Here is a 22,686-nt window from a genome sequence, read left to right as displayed (position 1 = left end):
CATTTGTTGAAATTCTCCTTTTTCCCCCCCAAGCACGCCGTGTGTGAGGAAAATATACATTTAGATGTAAAGACGCCGTCTCCGGCGCCACGTCTTTCTTCGCTCGCAGATGAAGCAAATGCGCGTTTGCGATGGTGGCAGCGAGTCACAATGGCGGCGCGTCAGAAAGCCCTCATTTAAGCGTGACGTGCCTCCATCAGTCCTCGGCTCTGATGTACAAAAGAACCCAGAGCAAGAAGCTTCACAGCTGCTTGTAAACTACGAGAGCAGGAAAGGTCAACAAAGTAATGCAGAACATTTTTTTTCCTGTAACGCGTTTTCATCTCTCTCTATTCTGTAGTGAGACGGCGGAGCTGCACCCTGCCTTAGTAGTACTGGTGCATTTAAATTACTGTTCTTGCCTGGAGAATAATGGTGGAAGCATAACCCCATTGTATTCTTTGATAAACTCTGAAAAATGCACGGTCTAAGCTGAGGCAAAGGCTTGGTTTAAGGGCACAATTGCCTCGCAAATCTACCGTGGCAAAGTTTTCCAGCGAGGGAGCGAGGAAAGGAGGCAGGAGAGGAGAAGGAGATGAGAATGGAGAGAGTGATGGAGAATCCAGCATGTGGGTCTGCGGCGCAGGGACATGTGTTATCTCTGGGTGCAGAGGTCTTTGTTTGCAGGGCAGAGAGGTATAGATTTCCTCTCCATGTCAGCTCCTTTATTTGGAGCTCAGCATGGAGGGGACAATAGCAAACTAATCCACCGCTGAATCAGGATTAATATTCGAGCCGCAAATATTAATTCACAGCAAAAAAAAAAAAAGGAGGAAATGCAGAGTGTTGCAAAACCCTCAACACAAACAAAGGGTGGGAGAGAAAAAAAGCCTTGACCAAAATCCATCTCGAGTCTTTCATATGAGCGAATTATTTTTACTGGCTCCTGCCGCTGCGCCGCCGCATTCTGTTTGATTTCTGTATTAATCTTCATAATGATTTTCTATAGAAGTGCAAGCTCGGAGGGAAGCTGAAGAGCTGCATGTTGTTTTTGGCTATTCTCCTCACTAAGCCCAGGATTTAGGATCTGGATTTGAATATTTATCATATAAAATAATAGAGGTTATAAAAAGAAGTCTCTGCAGAGGCGGGCTGTAGGTATTATGGGAAGCAAGTTTCCCCACCAAGATGGTGGCCAGCAGTCCGACACCTGGAAAAATGCAAAGTGACTTCAGGCCCGTTAGAAAATGCAGGTTCGGCCGAATTGGTGAATGAATCCCCGTCAGCGTGCACGCGAACCACCAAAACTAGCCCTGAATTGATCTTCTATAATTGATTCTGTCTGGAGTGAGAAAAGGAAAACACGTCTTGAACCAGGGTGAGATCATTTGACTTGTTTCAAATATAGTTTCACTTGTTTTCGAAGCCAAACAAGCGACGCCTTTTGCCGCTGACAGATGGATCAATCCTGCAGCTTCAGCATGGAAGCGCTTGACCTGTGGAGACGTTCCAAACATGCTGGTTTGCATTTGAAACAAGCGACACTCAGCCCTCCGTTTGACAGGTTCTTTTTAGTTTTGGGGTTTTTTTACATTTTGAATATCATTATTGAATCAGTGTGAGACTTTTGACGATCGGAGAGCCGCAGAAATGTGAAGCTCTTGTAGTTGGGCTGAGTGACCTTCTTCCAACATCATGAAAAGTTAACATTTAAACACACAGGCTGAGCCTGACAGTCCTGCGTGGAAGAAGAAAGTTTGATAGTAACTGTTTGGTGGCTAAACGCTGCTGTCGGGTCCGTTTAATCGAGAGCGAAACCGTTTAAACTGTGCAGGAAAATGTTTGATACACTGATCTCAATTTGGGTGTTTTTTCCCCCACTAGTTAAACAAGAATACAACTAAGTTCTACACCAGATTAGCACCGTAGCAGCGCTCAAACAAGAGAGGCCGCATGTCCAAAGCATAGTCCTTTACACACACTTGCACAGTAATCCCACAGCAGGGGTCCGGCCCCGTTGTATAGCAGCCAGAAGAAAACTATTGTGACGTTCAAAAGGGCCTCACAGAGGCTCGGACCATTGATAAGGTCTAATGTGATGAGGGAGTGTAAACTTCATCTTTTATACATGGCAAAAAAAAAAAATAATGTGAAAGGTCAGCTTATCTTAATCCTCAAATCTGCTGCATCCAGGCCTGTGGCCTCATTTCACCAAGTTAAAGAAATAATCTTATACTCCATTCTGAAGACAGGCCTTATTATCTTCTCTGCAAGAGCCAATCAGAAGATATCATTAGAGTGTTCCACGAATGCACTGTAAGGAATGATTATTTCTCTTTTCTAATCGGCCCTATCGTATCATCACATCAGCTTATGGGCACATGGTGAGAAGCTTTATAATGTCCAGTGATTAATCATGGAGCGGCACCTTATCCTTCTCAGACACGCAGCGCACTGTTGTCCCGGTTCACCGGAGGAGAATGGGAAAGTTCACCTTCGTCAGCACGCCACTTACCTGATCTTCCAGCTCTCCACTGGACATCCTGCAGGATAACGCTCCAGAATATGGACGTGGTTAGTCATCCAGCCAGGGTCCACGGAGACGCTGCTCAGTGTTGCTACACATCTATTATATAGAATATATCACATCTCTGGGATTCAATACATGGAATCGTTCATTGTTTTGAACAGAATATGAAAATGGAAGATGGTGGGTTCGCACCATTCCAGCTAGATGAAGCCGCGGGACCCCTCGTGTGGCAGCCGCCATGTTGTGATGGTCTTATCCTGTGCAGCGCGTATCAGTGGCATCCCAATCGAGAGCCGTCCATCAACATGAAACTGATCCATAATATCAACATAATATCGCTGTCTTGGCATGCGATGGAAGGGGCGATGGGTTCCATCCAGGGCTTTGGCTCTTTTTCTCTTGGTCTTCATGTCAAGAACCATCAACACACCATCCTTCTGAGCTGTTTGTGAAGAGTATCTGAGGCATTCTGGCTCGATCCATTCAATCCCGTCCCCTCTACAACCCCCACATTGCTATTAAATGATGCACTTTCTCCAAATTGTGGATACATTGCAAATACAGTCCCAAAGTGGCAGCCGTTTTCACATTTTGTGAATTAATGCAGGTCGAAAACTTATCGTCTGAAGACCAAGTTTGGGGCAATTTGTTATTTATGAAGTCTTTGTTGTCAAATGAAAGTGTGTCAAATGTAGACAGATGGTGAAATATTCATTCCTTGACTGCGGATCATATTAGAGTGTTATTGTTTGTTTCGTTTTGTTTCCCCACCCTCATTTGCCTGTGCTACAGTTTCCCAAGAAGCCTCACAAACACACATCAACTTTAGCATAGGTAGAGCCCATCCCGTAGCCTTAATTAGAGGAATATTGCGCACCGATGCATGCCTCTCTTTTTAAGGATTATCCATACTTTATGACTGAGCGTTTGAAGTTAGCAGGAATTCTGAATCAGCAGCGCTCCAGCGCCGCTCTTATAGGACATTGTTGTCTTCAATTATTTTCGGTTATATTCCTGTCTGTAAGATGCAGGGGATCATTTATTATTTAAAGACGCAATGGTTGCTGTTTATCGGGGAGTTTTAAAAGGGGGTTATATTTTTGTGTCGTCTATTTCTTTTTCTTTTTTTTTTTTGATTAAAGGAACAAAGTGTAATAAAGTGCGGTTTCAAACGGTTGCTTGTCTCTCTCGCGTGACGGCTCATCTGCCATTATTGTGATTTAATGTGAACGGTGGCAGGCGGCAGCCGGGAGACGAGATCTAACGAGCATCAGGGACGCTTTGGAATGTACAGAAAAAGCCCCCCCCCCCCCCCCTTCTCTCCTTCCCACTCACACACACTCTCGCACCCAGAGTCAAAGTTAATTATTGCTAATGTTCAGTGCTTTTTGCTTAAACAACCTTAATTTCAGAGGATAAATAAAACGTACATGTCGTTTTAACATAAAAACTGAGGCTGTTTATAATGCCGGTTCTTTTCTTTTCGCCCCTTTCAACCATTTGGGTTAATGAGGAGGATGCTGGAGCCTATCCCAGCAGGTTATGGGTGAAAGCAGGGTACACACCACGTTAGCATTGGGGGTTTAGGACCTTGCTTAAAGGCACCTCGGCAGTGCTCTGGCACTGCCCTCTGCTACCAGAACACCTCTGAAGTTTTGTCGCACCAGGGCTTGAACCAAGACCCCTCTGCTTCGCAGCCCAGCCTTTAGAGTGAGCTGATTGTGGTTCTGCTGCCACCAATGATTGTGACCCATCATGATCAGTTTGGGCTCAGATCCCGCCCACACTCGATTAATCCCTCTTATTGTCACCTCTATCCACTCGTCTCTCCATTGTTACTTCCTGGACTTAACTTTATGCGGGATCCTTTGCCCTTCGGGACCCTTGTGTTGGGAGATTAGCTCAGACTCCACAGAAGGAGACGAACTCCAATCAATACCTGATATCAGCGGTCGGTCGGGGTCAGGCGACCTCGCTGTACAGCACTTGAGAGAAGTCCTTAGAAATTCTAGGTCACAGACCCCTCACAATCTGAGCAGAGGTCAGAGGTCAGTCTGTACAGAGCGACCTTAAGCCAAAAGGCTGGTGTCCAGCCAGTCTGGCCATCCCATAATAAAGTGGTCAGTATTGCCTTTCTGTCACTCAGCCATTACAGGGAGAGATATGGAGCCACAGATAGGTGCTGAATGCACAAGGAGGTCTGTGGCCACGGAATTACATTCACGAGGCAAAGGAGCGGTAAAGTGACATGTAAAGTACTGTAATATGGACTGGTAATGACTGGGAGGAAGATGAATGGAAGGGAGGTTGATGGCTATAGCGGGACTGCATTATGTCTGCACATGCAACACGCTTCATAGCTGGAGCGAGCAGCATTAGCAAGAGTAAATAATGAGCGCAGGAGTCACTTATACTTAAAGAAGCAATTTGTAGGATGGAAGTCTAATTCTGGGATCATCAAACACTGATAGAAACTGGGGGGGGGGGGGACAAAGTGGTTACATTTGAAAACCAGGTAATGGGTCTCAGCAATTAAGTATATTATCTCAGCGTATTTTTTTTCTCAAAATCATTCCTCGGCTCCCACTCCGACAGTTTTATTCTTCCCGTAGATGCATTTATAATAGCTGCTGCTTATGTGGGATGACCCCCGAACACCCGCCGATGGGGAAAACTATCATTTGGAGTGGGAAAAGTCTCCATATTAACAGACAAACATGGTGGCGGGCAGGCAGAAGTCAGGCCGCCCGCACAAACATGGGCGTGCACGTGTGACGCCGTGGCCTGTTGTGCTCCCCGCAGGTCAGTGGTGAGGAAATCCCCAAAGCCATCGGGGGCTCGCAACATTCCTCCGCCTGCTAACTACTGTATTTAGTTGTCAGTGATTTGGTTAAGTGGAATTGACTTTTATCTGCGCTGTGCTGTGGGGCTGCCACCGGCAATTCCGATTCTCCCTTCCTCCGCTCCCGTCTTAGCCCAGTGTCACATCCTGCACATTGATATTGGCAGCTGAGCCGGGCCTAATCAATAGACCAGGTCAGGGATGGCCCGCGGCTCTACTGTGGGTGGGCTATTGATCTGACACACACACTCCCACAGGTCGCTCTGACAAACTGAGAAGTCGTGGCCTCGCGGGGAGCGAGGGAGAGGGATGACAAATTAACAGCGCTGCTTTTTGTCTGCTGCGGCCGCTGACAGAACGCTGTCACCAAAATGATTTATTTATTGATCAGGAAGTGATGCGCTCCACAGTGGAGAGAGCGCCTAACGAGCCTCACGCAAATGAATATTTCAAACAGGAAAAAGTCGGCCGGAAGCTCGTCGAGACCTCTGGCCCCCGGCGCTGTCCCGCCGCTTTTTTCGATGGTTTTTTCCCTTTCATCCTCCCGTCCCCGTGTCGCCGTTCCCGGCTCCCTGGCCAGGGGCCTGGCTATTTTCTGCTGCGGCTCCAAATGTTGCTCCCCGAGCTCCTTATCAGCACTGCAATACCAACTCGTGGGAACAATTAAGTGGGGGCTTTAACTCAAGTCCAACCGCAGAGGTAAAGGGAAAAAACTCGTAATCACAGGAGGCTCCCAAATGGAAGTGCCTTCAAAAGAACTATTCCGCCGTCACAAACTGTCTGTCTCTGCCGCTTTGGTCCCCCCACGAGATCTCTGCCCCCGTGGAATCATTAGAACAGGTGAAAGCGTGTTTACACAGTTTCACAAACTGGGCCGATGCGGAATTCACTTTTTTTATTTACATTTTTCATCATTATTGTGGAATTGACAGTCAAATAAAGGCGTAGCCGTTGGAAATATTGTCCCCGAGACTTTGTTGTCATCCATACGAGATCCTCTGCAGAACAAGCAATTATATATGTCATTACAGGAATATGGCTTGTTCTGGTTACGGGGAAATTAAGTTTCTCCGGAAATTATTTTCATTTCTCATTCGAAAAACTCTTCAGTAGCATGAGAGCAGAAATTGTTCACATCAGTTCATTTACTATAAAATGCAATCTGGAGATCATAAGAGGCCTCGCTGCAGTAGTAGCGCAGAATAATTAGAGAATAATTTTGTTGGCTCTAAAAACAGCTCATTAATTTCGGAGTCTTGATGGTATCATACTGCTCTGGTTTGCTTCATCCCAAAAGACATTTATTATGTGCGCGGGTCGCAGGGATGAGGTGCACCGTGGGCGCTCGGACCAGGCCGCAGCGCCGCTGTTTTCCGATGATTACCTAACGTATTTAAAACCTGCTCCTCACCGCACGTCTCCTCTCTTGCTTCTGTTGTTGCAGGTGATGGCCTCACCGCTCTTCTTGTGACCTGGGAGTCCCTAAATCCCGATTCCTATAGCTTTGGAAAACCCTGGAAATACCTGGAATTCTAGGAGTATGTCACCAAAACATCTCAGTGCCCAGGCACTGGACCGATAGCTTTACACTTTCTTCCACAATTAGTAGAGTTCTTATCAGCAAGAGCGAGAGTACAAAGATACAAACGACCGAGTTAGCGACAGCTGCTGGCCGTCCACCCCCCCAAAAAAAAAGGGCGCGACCTTTTTTTGCCTGCTGACTTCAAACCTACACTTGAAAAGGAAAACGCAGTCGGAGGAGCTTCGGCGTGGCGGCACCGCAGACCAAAAACCCCCATCAGGTAAGACTGTGAAGTCGCCCGTGCTCCCGCTGTCTGAGCCCCGAGGCCTTTTTCCGTCCCCGCGGCTTTGAACGCCGCCTTGTCCCTCGAACATTTAAGTCGTCTCCAGAGCCTGTGTAGCTAAAAAGCTGATAACCGTCCCGCTTTCATGCTCTGCTCACCTGTTTGTTCCTCTCGGATTAGAGGCGCTGGATGTGTCGAGCTTGTTCGGATGATAGATGTTTCCTCTGGGCTTCCCACTGGTCTCCAGCACTTTTGGACAATGACCAGCAAGAGTTATGGCGGATGTGTCGTAAAATGAGCTTCTCAGGCATGAGCAGCATGTGCAGATGCAGCATACGTGTCACATGTGTATCTACAGATGCTCTAGAAGCTTCCATGTCCACATTCCACGCACTTGTAGCTTTGAATCATCAGGGATCGTTATGGTAACTTTCCCAGTGCTACCAGTGTGTCTGTGGGTGTAGCAGAGTTGGCGGCCGGCGTTGGACACGACATGTTTCTGGTGCAGGCGTGTGTTTTTCAGTTTCATGCTTGTAGCGGTGTAAAATCTGCTTTGGCTGTCATTATTGGTGACTACTTCGCTGGTGGTTTTCCAGGAAATCGACGGTACTTTTCCAGTCAGAGATAAAAACTTGATCCCCGGTTTATCTGAACTACATCATTCTGCTTGTGTGGCAATGTTTTTTTGGGTTTTTTGGTTTTTTTTGGTGCACAGGCTAAATCTTACAACTTTATTTCCTCGTCTTTAAAAAATAAAAAATAAAGTAACAACACGCCGCTGTTTGCTCTGGCCTAATTAAACATCAAAAAAAAAAAAAAATTTCACACGACAGAACAAATGCAGGCGAATACAGAGTGACAGCGGTTTGAAAGGTAATCTTACAAAATTTGGGTCAGCAGTATTTAGCACAGCAAGTCCTTGTTTTGAAAATGCTAGTGAAAGAAAGCAAATAAATAAATAAGCAGCCATTTTCCTTCCACCCAGATCTTTTCCTATCGTTATTTTTAGCATGAGAGTAAAGATAAAAGATTCAGAAAAGCAGTATTTAGTGTTGTGGGGCTAGTTAAGGATGTGATCTGAAGCGTATTCTCCATAAAGGCTGATTTAGGACCGAGGGGCCGGTGGCTTCACAACAGGACAACAACGATAGGCAGCAGGAGGAGACGGGAAAAGGACTCCAGTCTGGAGGAAAGCAGCTCCCCTCCCTGGCCTGTGTGCTGATGGAGCTGCATTCCTTGCCCAGGGCTCCGACACTAGACCTTCTCTTTTTTCTCATGTGGGCTGCACACTGTCGGGGTTGCTCCCTTTGTGCCGGCCCTCCCCCTTTTGGAGAAGAAGGCATGCATGATTTCATACATGAAAGATATATGTAATTGGACAGCAGGGCCTATGCAATACATTTACAATTCTAAACAGAATACGGTGGAGCCAGCTTCCTCCGTCTCGCCCCCTTTCGCTTCCTGGGGAAACGTATTTGCACATATTCAAAAAACACGAGATCAAAAACTCGACAAAACACAGGTTAACGTTCCCGTTACACGTTTTATATCTGGCGTGAACGTGGGGAGCGCCTGTAGATCTCGTGGGTTCCACTTTATCAGTGTGTCTCAGGCGTTTGTGTCTGCGGCTTTCAGAGAAATTCAGTGGATTTTGGCGCGGAGTGAAATTTATACCTGTAATGCTTTAATATTGAAAGACTTAAAGGGGTAAATCTTCCTCTCTCTATTAAGGCTTCAATCATTTGGGTGGGTTTAAAAGGAAATATATATATAAGTTTCCTGCACGACTTCTGTGAACTGTAATTCCTACATTTCCCCCAGATGTTCTGTTTTTGGGCAAAGACTGAAGAATTCAGCAGAGAATAAGCACCTGAACGCAGCACAAGGCACATCAAATAATCACATTTATTTCAATAATAACAGCACATCCAACGCACCGCAACGCGTCAGAGGAACACGTCGGCGGTGCTAATTTGGCTTATATGTTCAATTGTTTCCCTCTGTGGTGCAGAAAAAAACCTTTCCGTTATTATTTAAGAAGCAAATTAAACTGAATAACAAAAAACATGGGGGGGAAAATTGTGGTTTGAAGGGCAGATCTGGTGCAACGTAACGAAGAGCGCAGCCCAACAGTCCCAGATTAATTCACCAGCTCACGTGAAGTGATTTAATGTGACTCTGTGATGTGATACACACATTCGAACCTGGGAGCTATGAAAGGGAACATCGTGCATCCATCGCCGGACCACAGGGAGGGTGTGACCTTTTCTTATTCAAAGGCAATTTTTCCACTTTGATAGCCTTTTGTCCTTTAATCTAGGAAAACAGTTTCCTTTAACTTGATGAGATCGAGTTGATGGCGGCACAGAATCGGAGGCTCGCGCCGCTCGCCGAAACGATCGGCCGAACATTCGGGAGCGAGTCCTCCTGCTGCTGCACGTGTGAGGAGATTCAGAAATCAGGGAGCACATTCGAAGAGCGCCTGAGTTCTTTCTCTGGTGGAAAAACACCTGACTTTTGTGTCAGAGGAGAGGAAATCTGCCGTTCCTGTATGTTCGGCTCTGAGGCCTCCTGGCTGAGACCTCTCGGGTCGGCCACAGCCGCCCCTCCTGCCTGTCATGCAAAAGTAAACACCTCCTCCCATAACCCCCTTAACGAGCTAACACCTCAAAAGCGGGACCGGTGCCACTAATCGCTGGCTTTTATTGGTTCCAGAACCACTTGGGAGGCTCACCTCCTCTGAACACGTGGGCCTGACGGACAGGCGATGCTCGGTGACCTCGTGACCCTCCCGGCTCACCGCCCGCCACAAACATGGGCGGGATCACTCGCCCGAGCGCCAGAGTTTAGAGCAGCTGACGAGGTCTAGAGCTCCGCTGTAAAAAGGCTTCTTTTTACAGCTCCGGAGGTTCAAACACACATGTGTGGCGTCAGACATGCTGCTCGGGACTGTTGACTTAGATGCTGCACAGATGCTGCCTCTGCATCGCCACGGCGCCTGTGCGGAGTGACGTGATGCGAGCTGCTTTCCACGGATGTGAAAGGCGAGGGTCCGTGTCACCCTCAGTGTCACGGTTGCTGTGCCAACACGTGATTTCATTCAATAATTTTATCAGATCTAGTTAGGGTTGGGTTTTTTTTTAAATTGTTTACTAATTAGCAGTTGGTGTGAGCACAGAATGAGTCACTATATTGAATAAACACATCTGTAAAAACCTGGGATTTGGGGATTTTGATGGCATGATGTGATGCATGTGGCTTTGACCTCTGGCGATCTGTATTTGCTTTCCTTGTTGCTTCCACCTGTCATCTTTCATCACATCTTATTGTTTGGGGGGGGGGGAGGGTGGCTGGGGTGGGGAGGTAGAGGCTCTTCTCCACATCAAAGAAAATGACTCTCTTTAAGTTTGATCTATTCAAGTGCAGATGCGGCGTGCAGCACCAAGTGTCTTTTTTTTGGGGGGGGGGGGGGGGGGGGGGGGGTCGTGTCGTGATTGTGTCTGGGTCGGTGCGGCAGCAGTTGCTGTAGCCTGAAGTGGTCATGTGGCTCTGATTTGGGATGCCTCTGTTTCAGTGAGCCTCTCCAAAGCGCGTAAAATCCCCCACGAGTCCCGCCTGTCTCTCACCCAAACTCTGTGACAGCAGCTCTCCTGATTTCTCCATTATTCACTCCACATCCCCGACCTGGAATATGTATTATCGCAAAGCTGCTCCCGTGTTTTTCTGTCTGTTGGCATGAAAATGCAGAGGTGAGCTTGTAAACCCTTGAAAGCGCGCAATTATATTTTGTTTTTATCGTTTATTTTGCGTTCTAGAGGCAGTAAACATTTATCCCGGTTTAAATTGAAATATGCAGTCAAATGGACAAGGACTATTTTTTTGTTTTAAAAAAAAAACAACAGGAAAATGCACCTGTTTGAAATTCGTGAGGCGAAAACACGCAATAATAATAATAATAATAATAATAATAATAATAATAATAATAATAACAATAATAATATCTGAAAGGTTTTTTGTGCGTGCGTGTTTGTGGGTGTGTGCTCGTAGCCACGCGTGCATCGTGCTTTTCGGGTATTTTTGCGACCTGTTTAAAATATTAACAGACGTCAGATGCAGACGGAATATGTGTTAATACGACAATTTCCCCCCAAACGTGCAAACAGTGCGTGAATAATGCATAGCGTCATTAATATGGCAGCACGAGTAAAGGATGAGAGGGATTGATTCTTGTTTCTCATGTAAATGACGCGCACTGACCAGACGGCCACTTGTCATTTTTGCCTCCCTCTAAAGTCAGAAATCACAGCTGAAGCAGCAGATCGTTGCTTTTCTTTCTTCACTCCATCTTGAAATATGATGTCAGCCGTGCACACGCTTTGTTGGACTGGCCTGCGCCCTGACCCGGTCTTTCATGAAGCGAGTGCACGGAAATATTTGGATCACAGGCAAAAAGAAAGGCTACACAGGAATGGGATTGGGTCCAAGAGCATTTTAATAGAAATGGTTTATTCCGAAATAGAAATGAAAATGGAAGAAAAAAAAAAAAAGCAAATCAATCAATTTAATAAAAAGCAATCAAAATGTACTGTAACACATTTAAATGTTCAGGCCGAGAGATAAAATAGCTGGAAAAAAACAAACAAAAAAACAAACCACAAAGCAGAAGCAGCAGATTTCTGTTAACTAAATAAACCAAAGGGGAAATTGTGTTAGATTCACTATCAGGCACCAAGATGCACGTTTTTATATGGCTGATACACAGCTGAGACACAGGACATTTACTATTCATGCAGAACAGGACATTTAAAGCCAAACCTTACAACCAGGTCTATTTTCTTTAATAATGTGTGTGAAACACGACAGAAGATTAGGAAAAAAATCACGAGCAGCTCTAGAAAACGTGCACGTGAAGCACAACAGCGAAAGTGAATATTCTTAAGATGCAGTCAGAATGTAGAAAATCTGATCATTTCAACAATAACCCCCTCCCAAACATTCCAAAACGGGATTCTCTTGGATATATTCATGACAGGACGTGAAGCTCCAGCCTGCTCTGAAGTGCTGCGTTCACGGTCATCGATCATCCGTATGAGTAAAATCGGAAATCTTATTGAATTCCTCCACTGACATTCAGTTTATCTCACACTAATTCCCGCGTCTTAATTTACACACGTGATGAGGGGCAGTTTAACACCCTGCGAGCTGCCTCCTTTAAAAAAAAAAAAAGAAATAAAAGCGGGCTGGGGGGGTGGCAGTGAAGCTGAGTGCGCAACTTGATCCCAGTGGTCAGGCTGAACATAAGAGGGCGCTCCCATTGCACCTGGCTGCGCTACCCATCCATCCCAGCGGCTCAGGAGCAGCCGGACAGCAGCAGCGCGTTGTGTGCGTGTGTGTCTTTGTGTGTGTGTGTGTGTGTGTGTGGGGAGGGGGACTTTATTTGAGTCATAACGCAAACGTGCGTGTACGTGAATATAAGCGTTTGGATTTTTTTTTAATATTTCTCCCTGATTTTAAACGCATCGCATCAGAAAGTTTTCCCCTGTAAAGAGCAGCAGCAGAACAGCAGCCGGTCCTCGGCAGAGCCCCCAAACAGGTCTGTTTGAGGGTGATCCTGCTTTTTAACCTTCTCTCCGGGGTCATGGTGTTAGGGCAGCCGGCGTCCGCCTCCGTGACTGACACCCGTGACTGCGGCCGCCTGTCGGCAGCTCCGGGCTGCAGCTCCCGCAGCTCCCGCAGCTCCCGCAGCAGCCTGGCTGCGGATTCCCCACAAGAATCAGCGGCTTTCATCACAAACAGAGCTCGCGTTCAGCTGATCTGAGCGCGTCTATCGGTGCAGAAACGCTTCTGGTCCTGCGTGCAGGCTTTGTTTTGCTGGCTTGTTGCTATTTTATTTTTATTTTTTTTCCCATCCACGCATTTCTGGTGACGGGTCAACGGGGGTTCCCGCGCAGCACTGACGCCACGCTGCCCCGCTTTTGTGGCGTCCACGGCCCGTCGTGGCCACAGGTTGCGTTGGATCCACTCACGGATGCGCGCCTATTGAAGCTGGCACGTGGACAGTTGTCCTTCCCACAGAGAGGCGCGATTGAACGCAGGCGACACAAAAGCCTCAAACCCCTGTCAGGCCCCCACACACCCTTCTCCCTCCCCCTCTTTTCAGTGATGCGTGCACGGGCCCTAAAAGCATTAAGGGCCTCTGCCTTTTGATTGGAGCCTACCTCAGTCAATATGGCCACCGAAGGAGCGATGTCAATCAGGCCTTGGCGTCAATGCGTAAAAGTCCGGTTTCCATTGTCGGCCTTTAGGCGACTGCCTGACTCCTACAAGCCTCAAATTACACCAGACTCTTTTATTATCTCGTTGCCCCCTTTAACTCCCCTCGCACGCTATTTTCAACCAATTCATTTTTACAATCTCCTCTTACGGGGAGAGCAGACACGCAACCAAATCCTTGAGATTCCTGCACTCTGCCTCTCAGTGCGCTGCACACACTCACACACTCACACACAAAAATCACCCGGGTGATTCAGTTTTCTTGTTGTTTTTTTTTTTTGCTTTTTTTGTTCTTGAGTGAGACAGAGAGGTAGAGAGAGGGAGGGGAGGTAGGAGGGGGAGAGAGCAGTGCTATATAGCAGATGCTACATAGCTTAAAAATAGGTATCGGCGCCTGGCTCGGCTTGTGGAAGGGAAGTGCTGAGGAAATGCTGTGTTACAGCACACCATATAATTTAACAGAGGAGAGAGAGAGGGAGAGGGAGGGAGAGAGAGGTCAGATTGGCTACAGAAGTTTGGTTTTAGCCTCTTTCATGCTATCGGATCTCCACGTCTCACGGGGGTTCCGTAGCCCCCCCAACCTTTATGTCAAAGGCCTTGGAAAACTATTAAATATCGCCTTTAAAAAATCAAATCAAATCACCCTTTCAATAATTTTCTCTCACTTCAGAACAATTCATCTGAGCTCGACCTTGATGCCATGCAGCATCACGTGCTGGTGAGTTCAGGACGCGCAGCCTGGAGCGCCGTGCACGCCGTCCGGATCGGAGCCCGTTCCCGACGTGTCACTATCGATCCTGTATCGGAATTCACGCGGCTGATCAAGCCCACGTTGGGAGACGAGGGAAGGCTGCTCCTATTGAGTGCACAGCGACTCTATATGGAGCTGTTTGCACAGAGAGCATGCACACTGCGGGAGCGGGGCACCGTGCACGTCCTCGGAGAAGCAACAATAAAATTATCATAACAAAGAGCGCCGACAGAATGACAGGTTGATTTCCTTTTTAAAAAAAAATAAAATAAAGTCTTTTCATTGAGAGGAAACGGGAGGCCAGTACCGGAGGCGAGATGTGGAAACAACAGGGTGATTAAGAAAATGAGAGGAGATGTTAGCATCAGATCCTCCGACCATCTGGACCACAGTCTCGTCACATAGCCTTAAATATCTTTAAAATGGACCGAAACCAACGGCTGGTGCCTCGTCACACGCTGCCACTGGGGTTAAGACTAAAACTGGGACGGGTGCTGAGGAGACCGGAGCTGATACACACTTATTGGTGACGCGATCACACCAGTCTGGACCTGTTTCCTCTCCATCCCTCCGGAACACACACACACACTCATGGACTGGAGGGGAACTTAGATCTCACTGTTCTAATCCAAATAATCCACACAATATATGATTTTCTTTTCTTTTTTTTAAAGGCATATTCTCACTCCCTTAAAGCACAAAGTGGAATTGTATAAGCATAAAAGAAGAATTCACTTGCAAAAGTATAAATCCCAAGAGATTCTAATTTTTACTGTAAAGAATTATTTTCTTTGTACCACCAATCATTTCAGAAAACTGCCCTCTTTTATATTACGAAATTCACAGTGAAAATATTAATAAAACTGGGCAAAACTCGATATCCGAGTTACTCTAAAGGCGACGTTCTCTCGCGCAAGCGTCATATTTTATAAACCGTAATTTCCCCTCCAACATTTAGTCACATACGTTCATTTCTAAATTTATATTCATTCTTCTTTGTAATTTTAACTCATCACTGTGTGAGACAGAACACCTAAATGTGATCAAAAATGCTTCAGCTTGAGTGTTATCTCAGAAAAAAATCACATTTTTTACATATTAAAAAGTGAATCCATATTTTTATTTATGCTGCAGCATTAAGGTTGAATAGGGGAGCTGGATCAAAGTTTTCTTTTTTTAAAAAAAATATTAAATATAAAGACAGATGACGCGTCTGAATTGCGCCATTTTCCGACTCCGCGCGTTTATTTTAATGATAATTTTTAAAATGTAGCTCTGCAGCCGTGAGTCGTGGTTATCCGTGACATTCTCCAGGTGCCACTGCACGCACGCTAAAAGTGCACATGACAACAGTGATACACGCCGGTGCAGCCTCCACTCCTGCATTCCTGCTTTAAACGCTCTTTCCAAGTTAACAAGTGTTGCTACAGAAAGGCTGTGTGCATATTTGCATGCTTCAAAAATAAATACATTATAAAATATACAATATAAGACCGATCTAAACGTGTATTATCTGCTTCCGTCGTAATTGGATATATATTATTTTTAAAAATGTGCCCATTAAAGTGAAAATGTAACACAATGTTTCGAGGCGACGGGATCAAATACTTGAGCGCGCGGCGGCTAAAATAAGTAAATGTCGTAGCTTGTTTGTTTTTTTTTTATACAAAAAGTTCTTTTTTTAAAAAAAGAATCGGGACAAAAACGTCCGAAAAGGGGGAAAAGAGAGGCTACGAGGGCGTGCGTAAAGCGGCTGGCGCGCTCGCCCGCCCCGCGCCCAACTTTCCCCGTCCTCCGTCTCATCAAACTCTTACTTTCCGCTGCTCTTAATTCCATATTTTCAATTCCTGATCATTACTTTCCTCTTTTTTCCCTACTTGTATCTATCCATCCATCCCTCCTCCTCCTCCTCCTCCCTCCCTCCCTCCCCTCTCTCTCCCCGAGCTCTCTCCTTTGCTGAATCTTATTGATCCAGAAGGCGGCTAATTAGCCCTTCCCTTCGTGCCTGTGTAATGAAGCACATGCGCACTGAATTAATCACAGCCATTTTTTGCAGGAAACTAATTAGCAGGAATAAAGATCCAAAGAGTTTTTTCTTTTCAATCACCAGATCTCACTTTCACCTCTTCCTCGCTCGCTCTAACACAAGACTCATCGCCTGCTTTGCATCCAAATTATTTTTATATCGCCTTTAACAACTAATAGTACCTACTTGGTTTTTGTACACTCCGCAACAACAATGATCTTTCGTTTGCCACCCTAAGCGCAAACTGACCAAAAGGGGACTTGCCTTGATGGGATCTTTAGCTAAATCTTCTCGATACTGGATTAAAACGCGAGGATCACAAAGCGCCAGCGAGAAATTGTAAGTTTCAACTTTGCGTTTGTCTCTTTTTCTCTGCTTTCCACGATCCTTTTTCCTCCCCGACTTATCTGAATCTCTCCTGTCTGCTCGCACTTTCCGCGTCCGGCGGAGCTGGCGGTTCTCCCACCGCCGCAAACGCTCGGCGATCTCAACTTCGCTCCGTGCAAGTTGCTTCGTTTCCCCCGCTCTGTTTTCGAGGTTTCTTTTCTGGTTCGTCTGTATTTGTATGGTTACCTGTGTTCACATCAGCGTCCGTCCTCTCCTCTTCATGACTGGGAGATAAGAAGCGGGCAGAGGCAGCAGCGATCCTCTCCGCGCTGTTGGCCGTAGCAAGAAGACGAAGACGGGGGCAAAAAAAACACGGTTTTCGGACAAATGTGTGCGTTTCGCCGGGGCCGGGGAAGGACACGGGGGGCTCATGGGTGTCGAGAAGCGTGTTTTTTAAGGCACGGATGTTATACGGGGGGGAAAAGGTGGGAGGGTGTATGGTGATCGGACGGAGAGGCAGCGGCAGCTCCACGCGAGCGTAGCCCAGAAAAGGAGCTCCGTGTCCAGCCAGTGGCTCCGTGGGCGTCCGGCGAGCAGGGAACATCTGTCGAATTCGATTTTTTCCCCCCTTTCGCGTCCGACACTCGCTACATCCGTGGCTTTTCAGCACCGCCGCGTTTTTATGAAATCCTCTTCTGGATAAACGCGTTTTTTTTTTTTTTTGGAGGGAGGGGGGCTTTTTCTCCGATCCGTCTGTGCCTGAAACCCCAGCCGGCGACCCCCCCGCCCCGGCTCAGCCGCTCTGTCACAGTCGCTCCGCTCCGCCGGCTCTTTTCGGGGGGTTTTATTTTCGCCGCTGATTTTTCTCTCCGAAGCCTTGTTTTTAAGTCGTTTCTCCTCTTTCACGGACCCAGTCACATGCAAATCGATCGGCGTGTGCGCGCGTGTGCACGCGGAAAAAAGGGGTTCGTGTTTGCGCGACTGTGTCTTATGTGAATGTGGTGGAGGTAAAAAAAAAAAAAAAAAAAAAGAATGGGGGGGGGGAGAGATCCAAGCTCGGGGTCTCCAGGACCGGAGCCGATCGGCGGGGCTCGGAGGCGGACAGCCCGATATGCGACCGCGAGGGCGGACATGTGGTTCGCTGGAGCCTCCGCCGGCTGCCTGCAACTACCGGGCTACTGGATCGGAGTTTTCACGGAGGTGCCGGGGATCAGGAGATCCCTCTGCCTTAGATCTGACCTGAAACAAACCACATTCGGTCCAGAAACCTGAAAGTTTCCTCCGGGGCTCGATCTGTCGGCAGCTGCAGCGTGGCCACCCTAAAAACGGTGCAAAATAGAGGCGCGCAGGCACGAAAGGCGGCCTTTAAAGTGCACAAACTTAAAAAAAATCAAATAAAAAAGAAGAGAAACAACAAATACAGTTTATTGCTGTTTAAAACAATGCTGTCAACGGGAAATAGGCAGGGGGTGGGGGGGGTCATCAAAACGCAGAAAATCTCGGTGATCGTGAGCAAAAAAAAAAAAAAAAGCGAGCTGACGGGGCCGCGCACGGGCACGGAAAGGTGCCGCAGTTGGAATTCGCGATTGGACATTTATTTTTCTCGCAACGTGACGGGGAAAAATAGGAAACGGAGGGTCTGCGAGCGCCTAGATCCAGGGAAGGATGGGGTATGTGCACAGTTTGGGGAAAAGGGGGGAAAAAAAGGGGGGGGGGGGGGTAGGTATGGTGAGCAGAGGGGATGGGGGGTAGGTCAGACAGCAAGGAACTGAGGGAGGGGGGCAGGGGTCACGAAGTGAGTGCAGAGATAAAATAGAAAGCGAGGAAACCCCCGCAAAGAGCCCAGGGATGGAGGGGAGGGTGTCTGGGACGAAGGCTGCTGGGGGGCTGCCGGCGTCTTCTGCTGCGCACGTCTGCGGGAAGAAAAGCTGACTTTATTTTAGGAACTGTAGGAACAAAAAGCACGGCGGTAACATGCACTAAAAGCGGCTGCCAGAGAGAGAGAGAGAGAGGAAGAGGGCCAAGGGTGGGAGAGGGGAGGACGAAAATGGGGTTGAGGGATGGGAGTTGTGGGGGGGGGGGGGGTCGGGTGGAAGGGTCAGATAGCCGTGGGCCACAGAGGAGGAATCAGGGGAAGAGGTCAGATAAACAGATCCCTACCTTTTAGACTGGAAAGGAGACTGAAATAAACTGGGAGATGGAGACAGGGCTGGTGTTCTGGAATAATCCAGATGTTTTGGTGTGTGTGTGTGTGTGTGTGTGTGTGTGTGTGTGTGTTTGGTCCTCATTGTTTGCGGTGTGCCTGCAGTGGTGCACGGTGTGTTTCAGATTAATCTGCGGTGATTAGAAACTCCAAAAAGTCTCCGTGCACATGAGCCAGGTAGGCTGCTGTGCCAGAAGTGGAATGATCCCCCCCCACCACCACCACCACCACCACACCCCCCCCCACCCCCGTTTGACAGTACCGCTCCTCTCCTCTCCTCTTCCTCCGCCTCCTTCCTCCTCTCTCTGGCTTCTGTTACAAAACAAAGACAGCAGAACTGTTTACTGTCATCTCACCTGTCAGCTTCTCCTCTCTCGTCTCACCCACATATTTATGTTTAATTGTATCCGCTCCTCGTTTGGGCATAGGCATGTCGTTGGCTTTATGTTTGCTATTTCAAATATGCGTTTGTCAGCTTTTTGTGTTTCCAGCTAACTACGCCATAATGTCACACACTCATCCTCCGGTGTGATGTTGGAAGCGTGAGCGCGTTCACGACAGACAGCGTTTATTTCATTTCTTTTTTTAACCGTGGAAATTCTGTGAATGTCGTTTAATCGATATTAATTTTACAGAAGATGGATTATCAGTGGATTTTATTCTTATTTCTGAACGCTAAATCTCCCACCCAGTCGGGATTTTCATCGCTCTTCTCAGAATGAATTGAAAATAGTTCATTTGATTGATTATTGTCATGAGTTTTGCCCTTTTTTAAAATAGACAAAATTGGAAACGTGCTCGCCCAGATGCAGAATTACCACAAACAGCATGTTTGCTTATTTAGGATTTTTTCAAAATTGAAATTCTGGTTCTGTGATCTGTCACCTGGGGGAACGCGGCGCGTTTGCCTCCGTGTGTGTTGTGATTTATTTTCCTCGCCATGTCAGAAAAAAATAAAATAAATAAAATCGCGTGTTCGGCTGATTCTGCGCCACAAAATGGTCGTCGGCCGTTCCCTCTGCTCCCCATTAGCGTGCTCGCTGACAGGTGTATTCAGATGTCATCATGAGTGTTTAGGTGGGGATTCCACTTCCAGAGAGGGGAACGAGGCAAACGGGGCAGTGCTCGTCACGGATAGGCTCATTTTATGGTCTGCGTGGGGGGGGGGGGCACAAAAATGGCTATCATAACCCTTTCTGCGTCTCTCTCTCTCCTTCCATCCTGTTCCCCATGTGTCTCTGCACGTCTCCCTCTTTAACTCCCACCTTTCCGTGCTGCGGCACAGTGGGGGGGGGGGATCATCAGCATGTCTCAGTAGGAGAGAGCCCCCTTTGGGTAACCAGTAGATTCATGTTATAAACGTTCAGCGTGCTGCAGGAATAGTTGGCCTACGTTTACATTTTATTTAAAAAAAGCATTTTGGTTTTATTAAATGATTTGAAATCCTCCATTTTCCTGCTGGCCTCTGAAAGGTGGACTATTATAAACCACGTCTACCTTGGGGGGGCACGCGTCATCATCACGTCTGCGTCAGCAGCAGCTGTAGGGACACGGGAGGAGGGCTGAGAACGCCGCACGCCGTTTTGAATATGCAAGGTCGCGCCGCGACGACCGGCTCTTCCTGCTGCAGAGGCCAGCCTGCTTCTCATGCCGGTATTTAAAAAAAATCCAAGCATGCGGGCGAGGGGTGGGATTTGAGCTCAGTGCAGGATGAGCACAAATGTGGGAAGGAGGAGTGAAAGAGATGACTGTGGTTCTCAGGTGTGTGTGTGCGCGCGCACGCACCAGTGGTGTATACCTGATCCCTAATCCCAGCCGCCCCGAGCGTCCAGATGGACTCCTCTTTACACAGAAAAATCCTCTCTTTTCTTCATCTCTCCAGCTCCTCTGGGCTGCTCCTCCTCCTCCTCGCTGTCATCTGGAAGCGGGACCGGCTTATTTGTGGTTTTGCTAATTCACAATACTCCATCGCGCTAACAATCTCGGTTAAATCTGCGGGATAATCAGATTTACGTCTGTCGAAGGTGCACGTGTATCTCTCCGTGTGTGTGTGTGTGTGTGTGTGTGTGTGAGTCAGAAGCAGAAGTCTTGTGAATGCAGGCAGACATTTTCTACGTTTCCAACCATTTAAAAAAAAATGCAAATAGTATTGGAGCGTTGAGAGGAATCACACCGGCCTTTTGTTGCGGCGGCACACACAGCTGTGATTACAGCACACACACACACACACACACACACGCAGAGAATACAGAGGCAGGAAGGAGGGGAGGGAAAAAGCCATTCTGGAGCATGTTTAAAAGTCTGACTTCTGTTTTGACTTTGTCTCTCCCGGTCGAGGAGATCCACGAGGTGTCAGAGCGCAACAATACGGGATGCAAATTTGTGTTCTGCTTCCAACAATAAACGACGGCTGCTGCAGTTGTGGACGTGTGGGTGTCCTTGGGTAGGATTTCAATATTGTGGCTGTAATAAATGGACAGTATTGGTGTAGTGAAAACACAGAACCACGCTGCAACAGTAATAAAGAGCGTTCTCCCGGGTTACTGGATTTGAGAAGAGACTTCCCGATGATTGTCTGTCTGGTGCTGGCAGCATCGTAAAAGCTGCGCGTGTGTGTGTGTGTGTGTGTGATTGAGTGTGTGTTCGTGAGAGAGAGCTGCGTGAGCTTGCAATCGTAACAAAGCAGCTAACGGTGAACCGTATTTAGTTTATTCTACTGGCAGCAGCAGCTAACTCTGTTCATGGAGGGGTAGGAAAGGGGTTTGTTACCTCTCGTTTGCCCCATGTGAGCGAGACAGATGACAGAAAAGAGTCCAAAGTCTCCAAAATCGGACTGCACCCCTGCATCCCCTAAGCCCACCCCTCTCTTGGACCCTGGAGGCCAGCATTCCACCCTCCGTGCCGGCGCTTATCATCACAAAAGACAGAATGCATAAAACATGGAGGACGCGCAGACAGAGGCAGCCCAGGTCGCCTTTCTCTCCCCACCGAGCGCTGGAACAATACACGGGCCCCTCTGGCCTGTGACTCTGACGACACACACGCCATCTTTTTTATCTGCGCTTGCTTCTTTGTCACCCTCTTCCTCTTCCTCTACGTTACTGTGCTCTGAGGAGTGATAACTGGCCTCGCATTGTTTATCTGTGTCTGTGAAATCTGCATTGTGTTGGCTAAATGTACGCGTGTGTGTGTGTGTGTGTGAGAGAGTGTGACAGGTTTAAAATACTGAGTGTTTGAGTTGCACTGCCTCAAATCCATTTTAGTCTATTTTTTTTATCTGAATTCTGAAATATATTTCAAACAGCACTGCTCACTCACGTTTATGAAATGTAAATAAATACATATCCACTCTTATCATTGAAACACATTTATGTTTCTACTGATCATAGCAAACACTCACTGTGTGGTGTGTGTGTGTGTGTGTGTGGTGTGTGTGTGTGTGTGTGGTGTGTGTGTGTGTGAAAAGTGTAAATTTAGCAGCATTGCACTTTAAAAAAATTACACGTGCAGTGTTTCCCTTTTTTGAATATGAACCGGTTTCTGTCCTCATCTTGTCCGTGCTGATGTTCCACGTTCTCTCTGTGCGCAGCCGATCTGCGGCGTGACGCTGACGCGCCGGCGCGGCCGAGCGGGATTCGGTGGCTCTTCCTGCGCATCTGAGGGTGCTTTAGGAATGTTGGATGTGCTGCACCCCAGCAGGTCTCTGCCACTTCCTCTCTGTGTACTTCACGGCTTATCCTCCTCAGGATTATAGGGAGAAGAAAGGAAGAGAGCAGTGGCAGGAGCGCCCTTTCCCGCTCTCACGCGCGCCCGCACACACGCGCGCTCTCTCCAGATCCAGACAAAAAAAAAAAAGTGGAATTTACTTGCAAATGTGTATCCTCTCACTGGAGGAGAGCAGGCAGAACAGGGAGGGCAGGCTGCGGCGTATTTCACCGAGGTGGAGTTAC

The 22,686-nt window shown here is 47.5% G+C and overlaps 1 protein-coding gene across 5 annotated transcripts in view; it reads left to right on the top strand.

The window, feature by feature from the left end:
• Positions 1 to 22,686, top strand: part of zfhx3b (zinc finger homeobox 3b) — a 170,162-nt gene that overhangs the window by 39,977 nt on the left and 107,499 nt on the right. For 3 of the 5 annotated variants that reach the window (XM_029846550.1, XM_029846551.1, XM_011610271.2), the window contains exon 1: positions 16,104 to 16,545. The gene's annotated coding sequence lies outside the window, so the exon portion shown is untranslated. Of the gene's footprint in view, positions 1 to 6,795; positions 7,154 to 16,103; positions 16,546 to 22,686 lie in introns of those variants that run through there. The other 2 variants (XM_029846549.1, XM_029846548.1) reach the window with 1 other exon arrangement.

This window comes from Takifugu rubripes, chromosome 13 (genome assembly GCF_901000725.2).
Source record: "Takifugu rubripes chromosome 13, fTakRub1.2, whole genome shotgun sequence".
Lineage (NCBI taxonomy): Eukaryota > Metazoa > Chordata > Actinopteri > Tetraodontiformes > Tetraodontidae > Takifugu > Takifugu rubripes.
Note: the sequence above shows the minus strand (reverse complement) of the source record. Positions and strands in the feature narration are given on the sequence as shown.